The sequence below is a fragment of the Leiobunum rupestre genome, chromosome 5, assembly GCF_980474605.1.
Source record: "Leiobunum rupestre chromosome 5, qqLeiRupe1.1.hap1, whole genome shotgun sequence".
NCBI lineage: Eukaryota > Metazoa > Arthropoda > Arachnida > Opiliones > Sclerosomatidae > Leiobunum > Leiobunum rupestre.
In genome coordinates, this window is record NC_143388.1 from 28,511,191 (window position 1) to 28,534,940 (window position 23,750).

Consider the following 23,750-nt stretch of genomic DNA (forward strand, 5'->3'; position numbering starts at 1 on the left):
TGGCCATTACCATGCCCCGCCGCCACCGCCGACTACGCGCGCCGCCGCTGCCGAAGCACGACGGTAGCCAGCGACACGGTCCCTCCCTCTCTCTTCTAAGCCTCGGTCTCCTGACCGAACGAATATTGTACAGATACGGACAAATAATCCCGCCGGTAATTTCAAATTCGAAACTTATCCCTCCTAAATGGCGTCATTTTACCGAGAGGAAACCCGGCGCAATAATTGATGTGTCCAAATGAGCTCCCCCATCGATGGTTCCACCTTCCCCGCGCAGATATTATACTAGGAAACGTTTCTCCGTAAGATGGTTGATGTTGACTAGCGCCATCTAGAGCCATTATTTCGGGGATATATTTTCTTCATATAAGAGCAAAGGGGAAAAAAAAACAAATGGACGCAAAAAAATGAGGGGAAGTTTCTGCAACTGCTTCTGATAAGTAAACGCAAATGAGGCAAACATCTTATTCCTTTCTCGTGCACGCCCGGGTAAGTGCTCTGATTACGGGGATACACTATTTGGAGTCATTGAATGGTCGTTACGGAGTAACTCTAAGAATGCAGTTCCCTTTATGATCTACGAAAATGGTTTTCGTTCTGCAATACAGGATTTAGGTTAAATCCTTTGTTTTAGACTAAATTAATTAGGTTAATTATCGCTATAAGTTTTCACGCGTTTCAATCCATAAGTGGAAAAGTCGTTTGAATTTTGGTAAATAGGTTTTGAAAAATGGCAATATTTGATTGATCCTGGGTAAAACCGGTAAATACAGACCTGGAAAAGTTGGAAATATCCGCGATTTCGATTGTCAACTGAAAAGTCAGGGAAAATTTAATTTTTAGTAAAAATAGACAGAAAAGTCAGGAAAATATTAATTTTTAGTAAAAATAAACAGAAAAGTCAGGGAAATTTTGATTTTACAGTAAAATATCCGGATAATTACTATTTTGTTAGGTAAAAATCAGGCAAATATTAGGAAAGTTCCCATTTTTAGTACATATCAGGGAAATATCCTTTTTTAGTAAAAATCAGACAAATATCAGGAAAGTTCCCATTTTTAGTACAAATCAGACCAATATCCGAAAAGTTCCCATTTTTAGTACAAATCAGACCAATATCAGGAAAGTTCCCATTTTTAGTACAAATCAGACCAATATCATGAAAGTTCCCATTTTTAGTACAAATCAGACCAATATCAGGAAAGTTCCCATTTTTAGTACAAATCAGACCAATATCAGGAAAGTTCCCATTTTTAGTACAAATCAGACAAATATCAGATAAATTTCCATTTCTTAGTAAAAAATCAGGAAAATTTATGAGGGTTCAAAAAGTTTGCCCTAATGAGTAGCAAATTTTTTATTAAAGATTTTTTTTAAATAGAGCTAATACCCAAGGCACCACCTTCGACCACATAAGCAATGTTACTTGTGCGTGATAAAGTAACAGGTTTGATTTTATTAATTCTTTTATATTATAATAATGAACCAATTTTGCTTAAATGACAATAATGAAATATATAAATAATTTGAGTTTTAATTGAGGTTATCTGAATATATCCGAAAAATCGGGGCTATGAACTCTATTGGTCGTATCTGCTTTCACGAGGTTCGGAAAGGGAGGGGCTGCGGGAAATTCGGCCCGAATTTTTCAAATGATTTCGTGGCCCTTTGAGTCTAATCTAATTGGGTTGTCGTTTGTTATAAATTATTGGATTTTTGTAAAATGTGTGTGCTCTGTGACGTCATGACCTACAATGGGTTTTCTGCTGACACGGGCCGACTTTGCATAAAGACAAGAAATTGAAACTCCATATGCCTAATGAGGCGTCTAGTACTAATTGAAAACTCAGAATAAGTTCAAAACTACTGTACCGTATAAGATTAAGTAATTTTGTATTTTTAACCCTTAAAATAGTTCGCAGATAAAGAACAAATTATTTATTCAGTCCCCCCAAATAACCTCGTAAGCAGTTTAGAAGTATTTAAAAAAATAATATTTAAAATAATGAATTAATTATTGCAGTGTCTTTATAGCAAAAATGTAATTACGAAATCTTTTCAAATTAATAATTATAACAATTAATTTATTTTTGCCAAAAAAATAATTATTGATTTTTGGCTTAAATCTACTTTTCAAATTTGTAATTGGATTAATGGAATAATTAATGTATTTTCCCTAAAACATGGCAAAAATCTGATTTTCAAAATAATATTGGGAATATACTGGAATAATAAATCTATTTTTCGCAAAACAAATTCTATTGATTTATGGCAAAAAAATCTATTTTAAAATTATTAATTGGGATAATGGAATTATTAATGTATTTTCTCTAAAACATTCTTATGGATTTATTAATGTATTTTCTCTAAAACATTCTTATGGATTTATTAATGTATTTTCTCTAAAACATTCTTATGGATTTATTAATGTATTTTCTCTAAAACATTCTTATGGATTTATTAATGTATTTTCTCTAAAACATTCTTATGGATTTATTAATGTATTTTCTCTAAAACATTCTTATGGAATTATTAATGTATTTTCTCTAAAACATTCTTATGGATTTATTAATGTATTTTCTCTAAAACATTCTTATGGATTTATTAATGTATTTTCTCTAAAACATTCTTATGGATTTATTAATGTATTTTCTCTAAAACATTCTTATGGATTTATTAATGTATTTTCTCTAAAACATTCTTATGGATTTATTAATGTATTTTCTCTAAAACATTCTTATGGATTTATTAATGTATTTTCTCTAAAACATTCTTATGGATTTATTAATGTATTTTCTCTAAAACATTCTTATGGATTTATTAATGTATTTTCTCTAAAACATTCTTATGGATTCATTAATGTATTTTCTCTAAAAAATTCTTATGGATTTATTAATGTATTTTCTCTAAAACAATCTTATTAATTTATGGCAAAAAAAATTATTTTCAAATTATTAATTTGAATAATGGAATTATTAATGTATTTTCCCTAAAACATTCTTATTGATTTACGGCAAAAATCTGATATAAAATTAATATTTAGAATAATGGAATATTAATGTATTTTTCGCCAAACAAATAATTTTTGATTTATGGCAAAAAATCTTTTTTCCAATTAGTAATTGGAATAATTAATTTTTATACATTTTTCCTAAAACATTCTTACTAATTTATGCCGCAAATGCACTTTCAAAATATTTCCTATTTTACTAGAAACAAAAATTGAAATGGTTTTTAATGACACATTTCTATTTTGAAGCTGCGAATATTTGGTGGTCCGGTTTAACGGTTTTTAGAGACAGGAATTTCTATTTGTAGCCCTATCATTGGAAACCGCAGCTTGACCATATGCGAGCTCCCAAATTTCACTTTTAAACTGATTTCATTGTGGAGCAGAACAGTACCAACGTGCGGAAGTAGCTAGGGTTAAACGTGGGGGAGTCAAAGCGGACCTTTTCTATAAGTCCTTTCTACCAAACTAGATGGGTTTCTTCAAAAGCGAGAATGCTCTGGTCCGTGGTGCCAAGTGAAATGGCCAGAGGTGCGGGGGTGGCTTCCAAAATAGGAAGCAGCTGCCGATTTTAACAGCTGAATTGCCCCAAAATGGCACACGTTCGGCACCGGGGGGTGATATTCGGTGTCTGGTAACCACTCCAGTAACCATTGGGCATTTTTTTTGGACTTTCGGTGTCAAAGGTCGGGGAGGATGGTGCCGGCGTTAGGGGACTATCGGTGTAAATGGATCCTTTTTCCTTTTTATTTTTAACTTCGTCGATGAAATGTTACGAGCATTTTTTTCGGTCTGGAATGTGCTGTTCGCGTTGGAAGCGGTCTTTGGCTATTATTGATCGGCGAAACTTCATTAATATTCAGATTTGAAGAGCGCTCGTGTTAACAACCTTTTCATTTATGAAGCGACTCCATTGTTTAAAGTTTATGGAAATTAAGGGGGATAATATCATGCTTTTAAAGAACGCGTTTTGGAATTTACACCAATTTGTTTCTACATATAATCCCGCTTAATATACAGCGGCCATAATTTTAACTTGATCGTCAACAAAAGTTTGAAATATGTAATGGTCAAGAACGTATTTACCTTAAGGAGAACGTGCGAATCTAATTTCAAACTTGTTCAGACTACTTTATATTTTAAAAATAACTTTATTAAATGTTAACTTTACGTAATAATATAATACGTTAATAATAATTTTAAATTATTCTTATTGATTGAAAATATTAAAGCTTATTTTACTTTTTTATTCGTTGCATTTGAAAAATATTTTGAAAAAGATTGAAAGCCTATGCAAAAACGATATTAATTTTCAACCGCATTTTAGTCGAACCAATACAGCAACTGTTAAATCAAACAGTAATAGAAAGCCAAATAGACCAATTTCACACCAGTAGTACGTTTTTTTAAATATAGGTGGCACTGTATTGTTTAGACTATACGAGTCTAAAATTTTTATAACTTAAATGAGTTCTAGTTTCATTTGTAAAAATATATTTAAGAATTCAGTTATAAATAAAAATAAGAAAATTTAACCAAAACGAAAAACACTACAAATATGAATATTAAATTAACAATTCCTAAACTAATTAAAAATAAATTGTATACATTTTTGTATTTCACTGATTGAAATTTAAATTAACAATTAAACAGTATAATGTAATGCAATATAATATTAATATAATATGATCATATTGCCATCTTGGACCATATTTCTTATAAAATAGTCTAAAAAATGTGGCAATGCCGATTGACGTGGCACCGTCTGACGCACCTTCAAGAAGACTCCAAACCTCTTTCGAGAACTGCTAATTTAACATAAATTCGTACAAAACAAATAAGTGGGAGCCTGTGCACTAAAATTATATATCGTGTCTGTTTTTGGCGGAATCTGTGCGCGCGGATGATGATTGTCGCCGGGCCTTCGTCTATAAATATCCGCAGCCCTCTTTCGCTCGCATTGGCACACAATTGTTTCCCCCGGTGTTCACTCGTAGAAGAGTTTTTTCCAATTACACTGGAATATTAAAACAAATTCTTGAAGGCCCATTGTTCATTCGCTGGCGAAAAATGCTCAAAAAATGGCGAAGCGCCAAAATCAGGCAGCCAGCGTCATTCGTAAAAACATTCGCTTTGTATTTTATTTTTATATTTTGTTCCCTGCCATCTCTAGCGCCGCTGTTTTGAAGTTTGCTCAGATCCACGTTCTGACAAGAGGTGGAAAGCATTTTTACCTTCTGTCGGATTCCAATCTTTCTAACCGCGACAAGCTAAGATCAAACCGGCCTCAATATAGGAATCGAAGATGGTATCGAAGATGGTTACGTCAACCGAGATATAGGTGAACTATTTCTTTGAGCTTCCGGATGCGCTTTTCAGAATCAACACTTTCACTTTAGCCTTTATCTACACTCGTCAGGAATAACTGTGCCATTTTACGCGGTGATTATAGAGCGGTCAATGTCTATGAATGAATTCGTGAGAGAGCCTTGTAGAAGTCAGTCCCAAACATTGAAAGAAACGTTCAAAAGAAGGGAGATCCAAACATTGAAGCAACAACGGTACTTTATACAGTGATTTCAGTATCACGTGACACAACGTCACCTTTGCTTTTTCCCATAGATAAGAAATCCCGCACAAAATGGCGGCCATAGCCAAAGCTACGAGCTGAAACTACTCTATAGAAATAAACGTTCGAAAGTTCGAATTATAAATTTAAACTTGCCAGAACATTTACCGACAGACTTTGATCAACAAACGGAGATAACTTTGCACAATGATTCTCCAAGGATTGAGCAGATAATACAACACTTTACTTTATAGAAATTCATATTCAAATGTTCAAATTTTAAAATTAGACCAGTCAAGTTGGACAGGAATCCATACCTCTACTTGGAATGCTTATCGCGGCAGATTTTCAACTTGATGTGGCTGCCGGTTTTTTTTTGACGTCACTATGTTAACTTAACAAACAAGTACGTGAGAAGGGAGCGCACGCAGAGGGGATTTTTTCTCTCGTAAGCGAGGCCAAATCCGTCAGAGTGATACGGTAGGATAAGCATTCCAAGTAGAAATATGGATTCCTGACTTGGGATATATTGTCGACCAAATACGAAGCAAACTTTGAACATAAATTATCCTACAGGATTGAGCAGAAGATACCACACTTTACTTAATAGAGATACATATTCAAATTTTTAAACATTTTGTCAACCAGTTTTGATCAACAAACGATGCTAACTTTGAACAGAAAGTCTCCTGTGATTGAACATAAAATTGATGACGTTTGAAAAGAAACTGAGCAAACTTGATCAGAAACCGAATAAGTACCATGAAAAATAAACGTTCAAGTGTGGTGTTTACAAGTGAAGTAGCAGGATGACGTCACGTACGAAAAAAGGACCCGATGTTTACCCCCTAGTTCTCCTACTAGCATCTTACTGCCGCGATTAAATTATGTTACCGTACGACTAGTGCTCGGCAGTCGATTAATTTTTATCCATGAATAAAATAAAATCGACTATATTTAAATAACCAATAATTGAATAAAAATTGTAAAATGTTTAAATAATCGAAAGTGAATAAGCCTATTATTTAAATAAAACAAACAATTATTTAAATAAATACCACTTTTTTTTCAAATAAATGCTTGGTTGCGTAAAAAAACATAATTAAATAAGTTAAAATGATAATCTTTTTACCAACGTTTTTTAAATAAATCGGAAAATTTGTGGATTATGAATAAACAATTCCGAACACTACGTACGACTCCTTACTGTTTCTCCAATGTCACATAGAGAAGTTGTTGTTACGGAGTATTTTCTTTTTAAGGCCGGTAAAAATGGCTGCTGTGTCAATGACGTAGAGACAAATAGAAAATTTTGTGATTTGTCGGCCTGTCAATGTGTCCCAAAGATGCTGCAGTGGCAGAGAAATTGCGCGCGTCCCATTCTCAGATCCGTCTTTGTCATCCCGACCGGGGCTAAAATAGCATCGCTATCATCGTCACAAAGACAAGCTCGCAATATATATCAACCTATTTATTGACCCCTGACCCCTGAGATATGACGCTGACAACCACACCTCAAGAGGAGGGGTATGGGGCATTTGTCACGAGTTCCAATTTTTCAAATCACATATTGTCATATTTTCAGTTGACTAAACGAGTTCCAGTTGGTCAAATGGAAATTACTTTTCTGTTTGGTATCGTTTTTTTTTATTTATAACACTGAATCGAAAAAATTCGACTTATTAAAAATTCCGTCACAATATTCAGTATGCACCTGTTTGTTATGAAGATGAAAATGGGTATGGCCATTAGTGGCGTGGCTGAGCTAGAGGTTCTCCAAGCAGACGTCGAGTGATTTAATTGAAAGATCCAAGATAACTAATGCAATAAATACACGTTGCCAAGACAACCAATGAAATAAAAACGCGACGTGTGCTTAGAGTACCTTTGGCTCGATCACGCACTAGCAGCGAAAAATTCTTTTTTACATAGACTGGTTTTCACTTGGCGGTTTTTGGGCGAAAAAGCCCGGCGTCGACGGAAAATGGGCGAAAATTTCCGTCGACGCCGGGCGGAAATTCCGTCGGTTTTCGGTTTTGTGTGGCGATTTTCATTTCTATTTTTTTCGCTCAGTTGGGCGATTTCGCTCTTTTTCAAAAACCATTTTCGAAAGGAGACTGTGACGTCAGGGGCGATGGTTAATTTCCCGCTTCTTGCATCCGGAACTCAGCCACGTGCTTTTCTGTGAATTTTGGAACGTGTTTTTTTTGATACCCTTGTTGCCTTCTTTTCCAGTATGATTCTTTCACACAAACCGATCTTTCAGAACTCATATTTCTTTGAACACGATAGATCATGTAAAATAACATTAAATTTAAAATGCTTACATGAGCTTTAATCAATAGTTCACTATTATGATCAGATAAGTCATCCATTTTTAGGCCTAGGCTTAAATCTCCACTATCAGACGGAAACCGACGAACTCACTGGCAGAAACAAAATCGCTTTATTTCCGCCCAAAAAAAAAACGCTAAATGCTAAAACGCCGACAGTGAGCGAAACGTCGAAAACCATATCGCCGACGTCGAACTTTCTGTCGGTGATTTTCCGCTAAGTGAAAACCAGGCTTAAGACAGTTATTTTGAATTATTTATGACTATTTAGGAAGAGAGCAAGTACCATGAACTTCAAAGGTAGTTTGAAGATTTGGACCCGAAAAATAAGTAATTTTTTAGTAAAAATACTCTTGCAAAAATATGAAAGTAAGCACACTCATAAATAGCCCATCTTCACAGCTATGTTCCGTTGTTTTCATTTCGAAAGAGCGGGCTTTGACTGATAGAGGAGAACTCAAACTAGGGCGACGGTAAAAAATGAGTGCCAGAATTTGTGCCAAAATTGTAATGTTTCTTCTCACGCGCGGAACACACGAAACGATGATGTATAAAAACCATTATTTTCTTTCAGCTCGCCAGCGCCAAATCCGTTCAACGAAATAAATGTCGTTGAAAACGGAATTAGATTAGCTGGAAAATGACTGTTTTCTTTTTACCCAGTCAGAGATGCCAGATGCCAGGTAAATACTTTGTGCGCAATTGAATTTCTGGATGAATATTGTAATTTTTTGGACAACACAGTAGACGCGTGTAGGAAGACCTGGTAGCTGACATTTGGCGTGTACATTGAACATAATAAAGCTACGTCTACACTTCTTCAAGTTTTACCTACACATTTTTTATTGGCGCCTTAATCCGTTGGGGAAAAACGGCTTTTTAAAAATTAAAAAATACAGTATAGTAACCCTAGTTGTAACCGGTGGTTTAATCCGGATAAAACCACTAATAGGCCTTTCCATAAAATATTTCTACGTGTTTTCACTGTTTTTTCTACGTCACCGACCGCCAATTTCGCTAAAACTAAACAATAAGTTGGCTGTACTTTTTGAATTTTCCCCAACCATTTTACACGGAGCTCGGGTTAGGCTTAGTGACTTCGGAGTTCAAACTGATTTTAATTTATTTTCGATACTAATTAAATGAATAATTATTGCAATACTCATATCAACTCTGTGACCAATTTCAAAATTACGTTTTTCCGCGTGACAGTACCTTTACATTTTGACGGTATAGCATGCTTATTTACCTGTTTTTATAATCTAAAGTATTTTCACGTGCAAAATTAATTATAAGATCCCCCAATTGCTTATTTCTAACCCTTATTACTTCGTGAGACGACGTAGCAGACGACCAAAAGTAAAGTTAAGTTTTAGTTTGGTTTTGAAAATAAATGCAGAATATTATAATCTGCAACTATACTTCCCGTACCGTTTTACAAAAAAAATGCAACAATTGGCTATTCTAGAGGTCATTTAAAATTATGTCAACTACAAATGGAAGCTAGAATACAAGTCTTTCATTATTCACCTTTGATAATAAATACTAAATTTGGGAATAAAAATTTCTTAATAAAAAGGGTTAAGGTTGAATAAGTTCTTAATTTATGGCCTATTCGAACATGGTATCGTGAGTAAAGATAATTAAGATTGCCATAAATTAATATTTTTTCTTTGAAACTCCATGAACTATAGCAGGTTACGTTGGTCTTAATGTCTTATAATAAAAGAAATTAAACCAATGTAACCCCCTAATTGAAGGGATAGTAGGCTATTCATATTTTGCCTTAAATATTTCCCACAGTTTTTCTTTAATTACAAATTTCTTAAAGCAAAAAATAATTTAAATAAACCAAAATATTTCATTCTTAATGGGAGTAAAATATCGTCGGTTAGCACGCATTACGACTGGTTATTAACGTAACTAGCGCCAATCATCCCTAGCTTCTTTTAAACCTGGTGGCAGGAATGATAAATTCGTTGATTCACCGTAAACATGCAAGTTCATACTCCCTTTAAGATTTAATAATTTTTTTTGTTAATGAAAAATGGCGTTATATCTAATGTTTCCAACCGATTCTCAGATAAAAGATGACGTGAGGAAATGTTGTGATGGATCAGGTATCAGATTTTCCGTGTTGACGCTCAGATATTAACAGATCACTTGATATGGTTCGAAATGCAGATAGCTTAGGCGCGAAATTAAACTTAATTCATTGTAAACCGATAAACAGATTGTGAGCAAATTTCAGATGCTTCACGGTTATCGATTTTACATATTACCTGATTAAATTATTTTCGAAATTTTAATCACTGTTTATTAAAATTTGCTTGCCCAAATACTAAACGTAAAAGTCAGATCACTGTTCAGATTACTGAATCTGATGAGATGAATTATAGCTAATCAGTTCATATCGGTTACTTGGGATAATGAATCAGATAACTGAATCTGATGAGATGAGTTATAGTAAATCAGTTCAGATCGGTTACTTGGGATAATGAATCGGATAACTGTTCAGATTATACTGAATCTGATGAGATGAATTATACAAAATCCGTTCAGATCGGTATTGGGATAATGAATCAGATAACTGAATCTGACGAGATGAGTTATAGTAAATCAGTTCAGATCGGTTTCTTGGGATAATGAATCAGATAACTGAATCTGATGAGATGAATTATAGTAAATCAGTTCAGATGGTTACTTGGGATAATGAATCAGATAACTGAATCTGATTAGATGAATTATAGTAAATCAGTTCAGATCGGTTACTTAGGATAAGGAATCAGATACAATTTGAAATCAGATTGCTGGGTTCGGGAAATAACAAGATAAACCTTATCTGTCGAACTGATTATCTTCAGATGTACGAAAATTGTGTCCCGAATAAAATGAGCAGTTGGCAGTTGGAAGCGCGAGTTATTTCTCATTAATAGCAGCGGTATAGATAGTTAAAAAATTTCGGCAAAGATCAGAGTGGCAAATAGAATTTTAAAACGTTGTATTAAGTAGCCATTTCGTTCCGCTTTCTTTCTAAATGCACTCTTTCCTTTCGCAATTGATGTAGGAGTTTCTAGGCACTAGGAATTAGGCTAAGCGGAAAGCGAGAGAGAGGATGATTCGCATCCCATTTGCCAAATTAGAGACCTTCTATTGGCTAAAAAAAATAGAAGAAATGCAAAAAAATGGAGCAGGTTGAAAACAACTGGCGGTAGTCGTCTCAAGAAAAACCCTCTCTCAACAAAAGAGTACAAGACGAGCCGCGGCGTCCGGGTAAAAGAGATGGCGACGGTAACCCGACTCGCGAAATGATGAATATGAAGATATGGCGATGGTGGCTCCCCTCGCGACGGAGAGTTTTTCGCTGGTGGCGAATATTAGCGGGCGACGCAACGACGGAATTTTAATTTCTCTGGACGGAAGCCAGCGTCGTCTCAGATGCCATTTTGGCCCTGATGCGGTGGCAGCTACTCCTTCCCCTCATCTTCGCCTTTAACAATGATTTTTAACCAAACCCCCTTCCCAGGTTCCTGATCGAGCTAGCGAACGTTTGTCGCGAATTCTAACATTCTATGTAGCCCTGTAGGTGCTTATATTGTCAACCGGTTGGTCACCTCGGTTCGTTAATTTTAAGATATGATTTTGAATAAAATTGGGTTTGCTTTGTTTTGTTATATTGGTCACTTTTCAAATTGTCCGACAAGGGGTTGCCTCAGTATTTTCATATTCAAATTTCCCAACAGGTTTGCCAAAGTAATTCCCTGTTTCTCCGTATTTAGAAATTTCCCTGACTTTTTTAAAGCCTCAATTAAACGAATTTTAACTAAATATTTAACATTTAACAGAAATTGATTAATTTTCTACAGATTGTATGTTAAACTAAATAAATTATTGCAACGGTTATAAAACTTATTTTATTACGCTACGTTCACACGTAAACGGTTGGAATCGGTTTGAGTCTGAATTATTTTTATTAATTGTTCATAGCTGGGACAAATATAGAGAATAATAACCAAAATTTTAAAAATTGTCAACTTTTTTTACGTAATAAAAGCCAACTAATTATATATAAATACAGAATAATCGTGTATGCATTTTACCATAAGTGTATAATTACGTTTCACCTAACTGTGTCGGTTTCCTATCCCCGTCGTGTTACATTTATACTGAAAGCCATTTCTATAATAACTACGCATTTTAATTTACGTATTTTTCTCGTTACGAAGTCAATTCTACGTCACTCCACAGATAAATAATTTATGTCGGCCATTACCTTAAGACGTCTATTGCTACAACGTGATAATTTGCACTGCAGAAACATACTCAGTTTCGTCTCGTGATCTGTGACGTAGCATAATATCAAAGCGGTCGTTTCAAGGTCGAGCTTTGTAACGACGTAGGCTTACGATGTTACGAGTAAGCACCGAATTATTTCGACACTCATGGATAAGAAATTTTCCGTTCATTTTTTTTTATCCATATCCGAAAATTATCCGAATAAAAACTTATTTGTTGCATATTAAATCGTTTAATAGTCGCGAATAATATCCACGAATAAAGAATTAATCGAATTTTTTATAATTAATTGGAATTTTGGAGGTTAATTTATCAATTACCCCGAGCTCTACTTATGGAAAATTATTATCTACTTATGATTATACGGGTTACGTTAAAGATATATTAAATAATATCGTAAAATTATAACGACTCGCACGCATGAATTTAAAGGCACAAACATTGTGAATATTTGGACGTTAATTTATCCGTTTCCTCGAGCTCTACTTATGGAAATTTATTATCTACTTATGATTGTACGGGTTACGTTAGAGATATATTAAATAATATCGTAAAATTATAACGACTCGCACGCATGAATTTAAAGGCACAAACATTGTGAATATTTGAATATGATACATTTTCTGTGATGAAGATTATAACGATCAACTAAAACTTTCGATTGGCTCTATGACCTCCCTTTATGACTATTTAACGAAAATATCCGATGAGGAAATGGTATTGTTGTTAGAGATGGATCCGTAATATTTATCATCTCCGGAGACATGGCGGGGGGAAAACGCTAGCGGCTAATTATATTTCAAGCGTATACATCTGTCTGCCAAGGGCTGGGTGCAGCTCGGCCTGTATTCACCCGAATTATGATTTGTTTCGAGCCAGCTCCGCGTTTTGAACCAATTGAACCTACTTGCCCCCCGCGAAACCCCCCCGCTGCAAAATGTATTTCTCTAAGCAAAACATATTTGCGTTCTATTGGGGGAATATATCTGGAACCCTCGTTGTTTCTTCGATAGGAACTAGTACGCCCAAAGGCGGGGATATACGAGAACGAAGGTATCGGCTTTCGTACTCATCAGCGGGCTACATTCGCGTACTAGGTCCGAAAACGGAAACGTGTTGTTTTTTCGAGAGATGAAAAATGGAAAAAAAATTAAGAAATGCTGAAATAAATGATAGGTTATGGTTGTTCGCCATTCGAGGGTTTCTCTCCGCGATCAGGGCGACGGGTGCCTTCCCAAAAACAGCCCCCCTGTTCCCAAAAAATGAAAGTTAGCCAAAAAAGCGTTCTCTTTCTAATACGTGTAATTATTCCGAGGTGTAGTTCCTTTCCCGATGACGACCTTCACCTTGACGAGCATTCGGAAGCTAGGGGTCAAATTGGGGTCAAGTTTAACCCGCCATCTTCCTTCCCTCCCCCAACCAGTCATCCTCCGATTCTCGGTAAAAAGCGTTCGTTTTGTTAACCTCCTTTCCCTGGTGCTTCTTCTACCAATGGAGTAACTCGATCTTTCCGCTAAATCAAAGAGGTTAGAAGCGGGGCCCTCAGACCCCCGAATCGCACCCTGCTTGGCCCGAAAAGACCCCTAACTTTGTTCTCTCTGTACATTAATGCGATGTTTCAACCCTTTTAACCCTGAATTTACTGGCTTATATTTTATGCTGGGCGGATTTTTTCGAATATTTTTTTTTGCACGGAGTTATTTTGGTAAGGGGCCCAATTTTGGAATTTCCAATAAACTGTGTTTAACAAGAAAACCACAAAAAATAACAAAATCTTAACTGAAAAGTATAAAATATTTTATACCTCTAAATATCTTTTATTAATCCATTGGTATTTCAAATATTCGTTTGTTTCAGTTTTAATTCGTTACGTTACTTTAAATTAGTATTTACAACCGATTCTCACATAACAGTTGCTTTAAATATAAATATATAAATATTTACGATAGATCAGGTATCAGATTATCCGCATTTAATTTAAGATATTATCAGATCGGTTGATACGAATCAAAATGCAAATCAGATAGTTTAAACCCGAAACTTATCCGAATTCATTGTAGATTTGAGATGCTTCACAGTTATTAATTTTACATATCCACCGATAAAATTCTTTTCGAAATTTCAATCACTGATTATTTTGATTATGATTTATCTATTAAACGTATAAGTCAGATAACTGAATCTGATCAGAAGAATTATAGCAGTTCAGTTCAGATAGGTTACTTAGGATAATGAATCTGAAACAATTTGAGATCAGATTGATAAATAATCTAATCGGTATGTCAATATCATAATTCTAAACCACATCTTAAATTATCAATTACTTTGTGCACTAGAAATTTAATACGTTTAGTTTTCTAGAATAAAGAAATGTAATAGATATTATTTTCATGGTGCTTTTGTAGGGGCATTTATGACGTAACTTAGATGGTGTGGGTCCTCTTCGTTATGAAGAAGATTGGGGTACCCAGAAAAACGAAATTTGTGAACAGGGTTGCCACATTTTTTCACATTCAAATTCCCTGAATTTTCCCGGTTTTCCATCTCCGGAGATTTTCCGAGACTTATTTTGTGAAAATATTTTGAATTTTTTCCCTAAATCTTAGTAAAGGTTTTCTATTTGCAACCTAAATCAAATGCCCTGAAAAATCCCGGATTTATAGACTAATTTCTAAAATTCCCTGATTTTTCCCTGATTTATAGACTAATTTTTAAAATTCCCTGACTTTCCCCGATTTATGAGTAGTTTTTAAAATTCCCTGACTTTCCCTGATTTATAGACTAATTTTTAAAATTCCCTGGCTATCCTTGATTTTAGACTAATTTTTAAAATTATCTGACTTTTCCCTGATTTTTAGACTAATTTTTAAAATTATCTGACTTTTCCCTGATTTTTAGACTAATTTTTAAAATTATCTGACTTTTCCCTGATTTTTAGACTAATTTTTAAAATTATCTGACTTTTCCCTGATTTTTAGACTAATTTTTAAAATTATCTGACTTTTCCCTGATTTTTAGACTAATTTTTAAAATTATCTGACTTTTCCCTGATTTTTAGACTAATTTTTAAAATTATCTGACTTTTCCCTGATTTTTAGACTAATTTTTAAAATTATCTGACTTTTCCCTGATTTTTAGACTAATTTTTAAAATTATCTGACTTTTCCCTGATTTTTAGACTAATTTTTAAAATTATCTGACTTTTCCCTGATTTTTAGACTAATTTTTAAAATTATCTGACTTTTCCCTGATTTTTAGACTAATTTTTAAAATTATCTGACTTTTCCCTGATTTTTAGACTAATTTTTAAAATTATCTGACTTTTCCCTGATTTTTAGACTAATTTTTAAAATTATCTGACTTTTCCCTGATTTTTAGACCCATATTCAAATTCCCGGAATTTCCCAGGAATTCCAGGTTTTCCAGTTACCGTGGCAAACTTGTATCAAACTCTTCTGTAGAAATTGAAGAATTTAAATTAACACGTTTTTTTTAGATTACTCTATATTTTAAGGAATGCTAAATATATCTAAATGAATAGATGGCGCTGTATTTTATAGGCTTATAAAAGGGGCGTAGACTTGACAAATAAACGGCATTAAAGATAAATCCCTCGAGTGGGTTTGCTAAGGTTTATTAAGCACCCTATCAGACATTCCTATATTCCTCCAGTCTACCCCCTCCCAAAAATATTAATAAATGCCAAAATGAAATTTTCCATTTCGTAGAAACGAAATGATTCGCGATACTACTTAGATAAGAAAAGCGGCTTGGAGAAACGTTTGGCCAGATCTATCGAGGGGAAATTCAGTCTGTAGAAAATAAAGTTGACGCGGAGTGCGGATCTATAGAAAGTGAAAAAGCTATTACATATTGATAAATTTCATCCCATAACTCTGCTGTCTTCGAGACTGCAGCCAACGTCAAAGGCATTAAAAAGCGCCACTTTTTTTCCTTCTCTCAAGCGGCGTTGGATATAGTTTTTCTTATAGTGTTCTTTCGCGGGCAGTGGTGCCCCCTCGTGACGGATTATTGATAACTGGGTGGGTTATTTCTGTGATTGGCGAACTCGTCTCCGGGTTAATTACGTCGACTCGATTCATAACCACGGACTATTCGACAAATGAATCTTGCCCAAAAATGCCCCCCTCAATGGATCTGAGAGCCGCGAGTCTGCTAGCCCCTCATATACCGAATTCGCTGTCAACTGGATTATGAGATTTTGTAGTATGTCTGTCTTTTCCACGTGCATTTGATCACGATTTGATGCAATTCAGAAAATTGGATTAATAATTTTTTATCAAATTGAAATTAAGATTTCTATGGCTATTGAATTAAATGTGACACATTTTCGGAACCAAGTTTGAATTTATATCTGCACAATTTCGAGCTATTGAATCAAATGTAAGACATTTTAGGAATCAAATTTCGATCAAACTTAAATTTATATCTCCCCAATTTTTGATATAATTTTTGATTCAAATCGGATCCACCATTTTTGTAATTGAATTTAAGGTCAAATCTCTAAATAAAATTATTATTTCATAATTTTAATTATAGGTACTTTTAAATACCGTAACATGCTTCTATGGATGTAAAAATCTTATAAATGACTCGCTGTAGCAATGCCACATCAACGTGAATCAAATTGTGGTTTATAGCTATTGCGTGATCAAGATGTTTCCTTAAGTCCGCTAAGCCGAAATTTCTGGTTTCCGATAGATAGGCGTAATATTAGGCTAAAATGATAAAAAATTTTCTCGGCGCCACTAGCTCATTCGGCGCCACGAGCTCATGTTTTTTTAATCACGCGTGATTCGCACGCGGGCTTCAAAACAAAGCCAAAGCCCCTCGCGACTCCAGAACGTGCTCTCCGATATTAGGCTTAAATTTTTATCAAAAAGTAGTCATCCAAAACGGTAAGTCGCGAGTCCAAGTTCCACAGCTTGAAGAGAGTATTAGTGCCGAAAAAAGGTTGGCTTAGAAAATAAGCATTATAGCAATAGGAAGTGTCATACATATTGTTATTATGTTACTTATGCTTCTAGGCAAATCGCTGAACAGGTTTTATTTAAGCGTCTATTGGGGACCACTTGTTAGTTTTCTTAGGATGCATTATGGAGGCAAAAGGGGGCAGACCTCATCTCACTTTCGGTGTATGGTCGTTTTCTCGCAATTCGGAGTTCTATAATGTATGAACTAGCGGGCTGGCCATTTTTAACCCAAGAAATGGAAACTTTCTTCCTAGATTAACGAGGCCTTGGTTTCTCCGACATTTTTCACGCGTTTCGCTTTATTTATTTTTTAAACCAAAACTATAATCTTTCTCTTTTCCCCCTGCCCAGAACAAATCCTAAAGCTCCTCATTTTAGAGATGAACTAAGAACAAATCATCATTTTCAAACCGACCCCAAAAAAAATATCGCCAATTTTAGAATATAATAAAAGTTTCTGTTTTTTGATTCGCCAACCCGATTGCTGGTGTCGCCAGTCTGAAGTAATAATTTTAACAAAGTTTTTTCGCGAAAGGTTCTTACAAATTGCTTCGTGTTCCGACTGTCAGTTTTCCATAAAAAAAATGTCACTTTAATGGATATATACGGTAACTTCTGACGAAATTGAAGTTGCCAATAATGGTACCCAATGTCTCAACCGGTTTCTTTTATTTCTGCTACAAGTTCAATTTAAATACGCGAAATGTTCTTAGTTTCGACATTATTAATTTTGAAGTTATATACAATTTTGAGCAGATCTCTTAAAAAATTGTTAACTATACAAAGTAATAAAAAGTTACATTTATGGAAATACAATTTTTGTTAACTTTAAATGTGAAGATAAAAAGTTAATTCCATTTATATCATTAACAGCTATTAGTTTCAACTAAAGACCGTTGATTTTTATAGATGAATTGACTATGCAATTTGAATATTTTTCAATATAATTTATTTAAATATTCGACAAGTGCAGGGTGACCACACCTATATTTTATGATTTTGGTACACTTTTAATGCTTTATTATAACTTATTGTATTTTTATAAATATTATATATTATATTTTTTATTTTCATATAAATTATCCTATATTTTCCTGTAATTTCAATAGTAATTATCCTTTATTTTCCTGTCATTTTAATAGAAATTAGCATATAGTTTCCTTAAATTTCAATAGAAATTATCCTATAGTTTCCAGAAATTTCAATAGAAATTATCCTATAGTTTCCAGTAACTTCAATAGTAATTATCATATATTTTCTTTAAATTTCAATAGAAATTATCCTATAGTTTCCTTAAATTTCAATAGAAATTATCCTAAAGTTTCCAGTAATTTCAATAGAAATTATCCTATAGTTTCCAGTAATTTCAATAGAAAATTTCTTATAGTTTCCGCTAATTTCGATAGAAATCAACCCTTAGTCTCCAGTCATTTCAATAAAAATTAACCGTATAGTTTCCAGAAATTTTAATAGAACTTATCCTATAGTTTCCAGTAATTTCAATAGAATTTATAATATTTATCCTACAAATTTCCTATTTTTCTTACAACACTAGTTGCAGCATTTCTGTAGTCACCCTGCAACTGGCCATCAGGGGTGCAATATTCGTACAAGGATATTCACCCTATAAATAGACACGAATGGAACAAAAACCGTATACCCACGAAGATTAAAAGTATTGGCCATAAAAAATAATCAAACAATAGTGATTATACCTTCCTGAATAGATTACACCTGTATGGCGTGAGCTTAGTTAATTAAATTTAAAAAACAGGTCAACGACTGGTGTCAAATGTGTCCAACGATCGCGTTATCAATAAAGATAATCCCTAACCCAAAAACCGTATAACTACTACAAATCTAGAAGGAAAGGCTTTTAATTTATTACCATATTATTCCTTTTAATAAAAGCAACAATACTTGGCCTTTAAACATTATAACAGAGCCTTAACAGGGTCCTTCGAACCAGCCCCAACATCCAAGTTAAGAGATACGACGTTCAAGCATAAAGTTTGAAAAGATTTTTTTTTGGCGCTCTGGCGGCGATTCCGCCGTGACTGTATCAACCCACAAAAGAGCACGCGATAGTCCCTATCTGATCCCGTACAATAAAACACCCTATCAGTTTTACCGGGTTAATAGCTGACTCGCCTAATAGGCCTCCTTTTTCGACTATAGTGCCACCGTTCGACTTGAATCGGGGACTACCGTATCAATGAAACTATAAGCTGCAAAAGTGTCATCTTCCCATTATTCGATGGCTGAGTTCTATTCTTAATTTTTTTTATTTATAATATGACCCCCTTTGGGCCCCTTAAGGTGTCCTATAGGTCTTTTGTGCTTTTTTATCGCAACGATTATTTAGATAGGGTGAATCTTCTCAATTAAAATATTTCGAAGAAAAGGGGGTCCCCAACCGGCCATTTGAGTCTTACAATATTTGAATGAGGTTCCATTTTCCTTTTGTTGGGGTTAAGATACTTCTAAGGCATATCTGTCAGTAACCTTCTATAAGTCATGATTTATTGATATTTATAAATCTAGACAATATTATTTTCATTTTATTTTTTACTCGGTGGAGTTTCCGAAGGACGAATTTTTTTCATTAAATTTTTAATCAGTTTCAAGGTAACAGTTCTCATATTTGGTTGTGCAACGTTTCAAAATACGAAAAGGTAGGCTAATAGTGTCATTCTATGAACCAAACCCTAGCAAGACTATTTTTTATTATTATAATGAAATTTATTCTAAATTCTATAGAAATATATTCGAATTTCTAAAGAAATGTGTTCGAATTTCTATAGAAATGTGTTTGAATTTCTATAGAAATGTATTCGAAATCCTATAGAAATTTATTCTAATTCATATAGAAATGTATTCTAAACCCTAAAGAAATATATTCGAAATTCTAAAGAAATGCATTCTAAATCTTAAAGAAATATACTCGAAATCCTATAGAAATGTATTCGAAATCCTTTAAAAATGTATTCGAAATCCTATAGAAATGCATACGAAATCCTAAAGAAATATATTCGAAATTTTATTAATATGTATTCTAAATCCTATAGAAATGTATTCTAAATCCTATAGAAATGTATTCGAAATCCTATTGAAATGTATTCGAATTCTTATTGAAATGTATTCTAAATCCGGTAGAAATGCATTCGAAATCTTGTAGAAAAATTAGACAAATCTCTAAATTAGCTATACAAATTTTGGTAAATTTTCTATAGTCCCTGAAACTAATTTCGAAGCATTTTCTATAGAAATATCAATAGAAAACCTTAGACCTATATATATATTTATACGCGATTTTATAGGGGGTTAACCATATAGTATAATTTTTCAATCAAAGTTATACCAACGTTTTTGTTACATAACGTTTTACTATCATACTCAATATTTTAATTTATCAAATATTATTTTCGTAAAATAACCTAACAGTGTAATGCCCTAAGTGCTGAATAATAAGAGAGTACAAATGTGTACAATTACGAAAGCATCTTTTCAAAACCATTGCCATGGAAAAACCCGTTTTTTTTACCAACATCTGTCTTGTAAATCTTATTGTAAAACTATACCTACTAAAAGTGTTTCATTTTTTGGGCACTTGGCTGCTGGTCGATAAATCTTTAAAATATCCAATAATTAATAATATTCGGTTGTACGCTTGTTAAAGATTTTGCAAATAATGGAAAGTTTACAAAACGTTTTCCATTCGGAGATCAGCGTTTTGCGGGGCTTCTGGTATTTCCCGAGGGTATGATTGACATGTGTCCCACTTCGCGGGTGTTCCTCCGATGCTTTCCCAAAAAGGATTAACATTTCTTTTCATAAATCAAGGGGTCATCACTTGGGATCGGAAGATATAAATTGCTGTAATATTTTCTACCGTTGCTGGATGATCATTTATTTTTAAAATAATTTGTATATTTACAAAAAGAAAACACATTGGACTTGAAAATTATCTATCATTGTCTTAATGTAAGTTATATTTTACATTTAATTAAGTTAATTTCTATTTTAAATTGAACATTTTTACCCGTTCAAATAAAATAATTAAATTATTTTAAATTTCGAATAAAGTCGAATTCGGATTTGGGAAATTTGGGATATAATTTTGAAATAAAGTCGACTTTTATGAATGGTTATTTAATCAAATATCCAATTTTGGAGTTAAAATTTCGATCAAAGTCGAATTTGTATCCGCGCAATTTCGGACATAATTTTCGTATAAATTCATAAGGAAAATTTATATTTCTAAATTTGGGTGAAATATCACGGGTGATGACCCCTTAAGCCGTTTCTTCGCGCAAATTTTGTAGCATTTCACAAAGGTGGTCAGAAAGATGACCCTTTCCCTTTCAACCAACTGCAAAGGGGTATTTCTGGTACGCGTAATCCGTTCTCCGAAAATTGGAAAGTGTTCTCGTTGTCACTCACTCCATAACGCGTACTCTCCACCATTCCCATTATTATAATACCTCCCGTTTAGTACAAACTTTCTGACGCGTCGAGCAGTTGTAAAAGGCGTCAGCGCGGAGATGGTCATGGTCATCCATATTCCTCACCACTCCCACATCGCGTTTAACAATAGGAAAGGGTTAACCGCAAACTGACCACAAAAATGGAGTATCCCCTTTGTGTTCGAAATATGGAAAAAACTCCCAGAACACTTTTATGAACTGGTGGCGTGGTCAGCGATGTCAAACATTCGCGATGAATCGTTTTGTGGATGGAAACGAGCCCTTATTATTAGGGTTCCAAGATATCTTGACCGCTACAAAAGATACGGCCATATAACGATAATGGCTACTCTTTTTCCGAGCATACCCCCTTGGACCCCTCTTTCAGCTGTGTTTTGGGGGTATTCCTCGTGGCTACACGCCTCGTCATAATCTGTCTGGACGCCGTGGGCAGTCGGAGTTACTTTGGACAACCAAGGTGACATTGGGGGTCACAGGGTGAGAGGGACGCCACGGTGAAGTACCACACGTGTTTTCTAGCGGTCGAGATGGTCAAACGGGGTGCGTCAATCATTGATTGATCATGAACGGAAAAGGTTGATGTATATTTTTCTTCAAAAACTTTCTACCGTTTTGAAGCCCCTGTACCCCGAAATTTAATCCCCCTTTCCTCCCCCCGCGGGTAATTATAGATCCCGTGCCGATATTGAGAATGCTTTGCTTTGCGGGCCTTCAATACGATATACCATCCCCTTACATACGAAATCATGTGAATCGGAAACATTTCAGCTTCGATACGTGAAAATGATGTATTTGAAGTTAACCTCAGTGTATAACCTTGACTTTTTACTTAGTATCGGGGAAAATTTTCAACGGGTGTTATTTTAAATTTTCTTTCAAAAATTTATTTCATTTTGTTTTAACGGATTTTAATATCAGCTCCGTTGAAAGAAGCAATTTTAAATTTCATTAAGAAACAATTATTCTTTGTATATTAAAAAATACCGCTAATTAACACAATTTAAATTATATTCGTTTATTAAAGCTAAATTTTCGAACCATAGACACGTCAAATCGGATAATCTAAACAGTGTTATTAAATTTCTTGACGTTTATATTGTATTTAATAAAAAGTGTCTTATGGCTGTAAAAGTCGCTTGATGACTAAGTCCTAAGGTGGTGCCTTGAGTATTAGCCTAGCTGATTATTATTATCCGAAGCTAATTGTATTTCAATTAATTGTCACATTTATTAAAATATATATAATTTAAATTTACTATATTGATTATCAATTCTAAGGGAATAATTAAAACGCGATGGATAGTAAATTAGCCCCAAAAAGTCTATATATTGCAGGCATATATCTAAATCTTAGTAAGCTTAATTTGAAAACATATCTTTCGGGAACTTCTGTCGATGTCGAGGTGGTCTTTCCCGAAGCAAAAACAGTTTTCCCCACAGCCACCTTCTCATCCGCTGTCAGATCGTGGCCCACCCCCAAAGCCCCGCCACGCTAAAAGAAGTCCAAGTTTCCCCCGCAACCAACACTTTTGAACGGAGGGGATCAACTAATATCGCCATCCGACCAAACTTAACTCGCTTCGTTGTATACAATTTGACCTCTTGATCTTGGATTATAAAATGACACGAACGAATATCTTATATTCAACCTCACTATTTTCCGAGGGGACAAGCGTTTTTTTTGCACGAAATATCTCGAAGGAAGTGTGTTTGATAGAAGTGAAAAAATGTCCCGTTTTACGCCTCAGTTAAGATGGTAAACGATTTTCAGCCCGGGTATTATAGTTTTCGTATCGAATTTTTGGACTAGAAAGTGGATATTTCTTTGGCCGTGAGAAAATTATGTATTTCCAGAATCGTTTTGTCCTTAAGTAATAGTTTATTTCTGCATGATGTTGGAGATTTTCCAACTATCGTAATTATAATAGTTATTTCATTCGAATTATGTTTTGGATACGATATATTCCATCTAAGTTTGTTTTGGATATTTCATTCGAAATATGTTTTGGATACGATATATTCCATCGAAGTTTGTTTTGGATACGATATATTCCATCTAAG

General features: G+C 34.2%; 1 protein-coding gene across 1 annotated transcript in view; it reads right to left on the reverse strand.

The window, feature by feature from the left end:
- Window positions 1–23,750, reverse strand: part of LOC149944046 (sal-like protein 1) — a 146,407-nt gene that overhangs the window by 119,575 nt on the left and 3,082 nt on the right. The window lies entirely within an intron of this gene.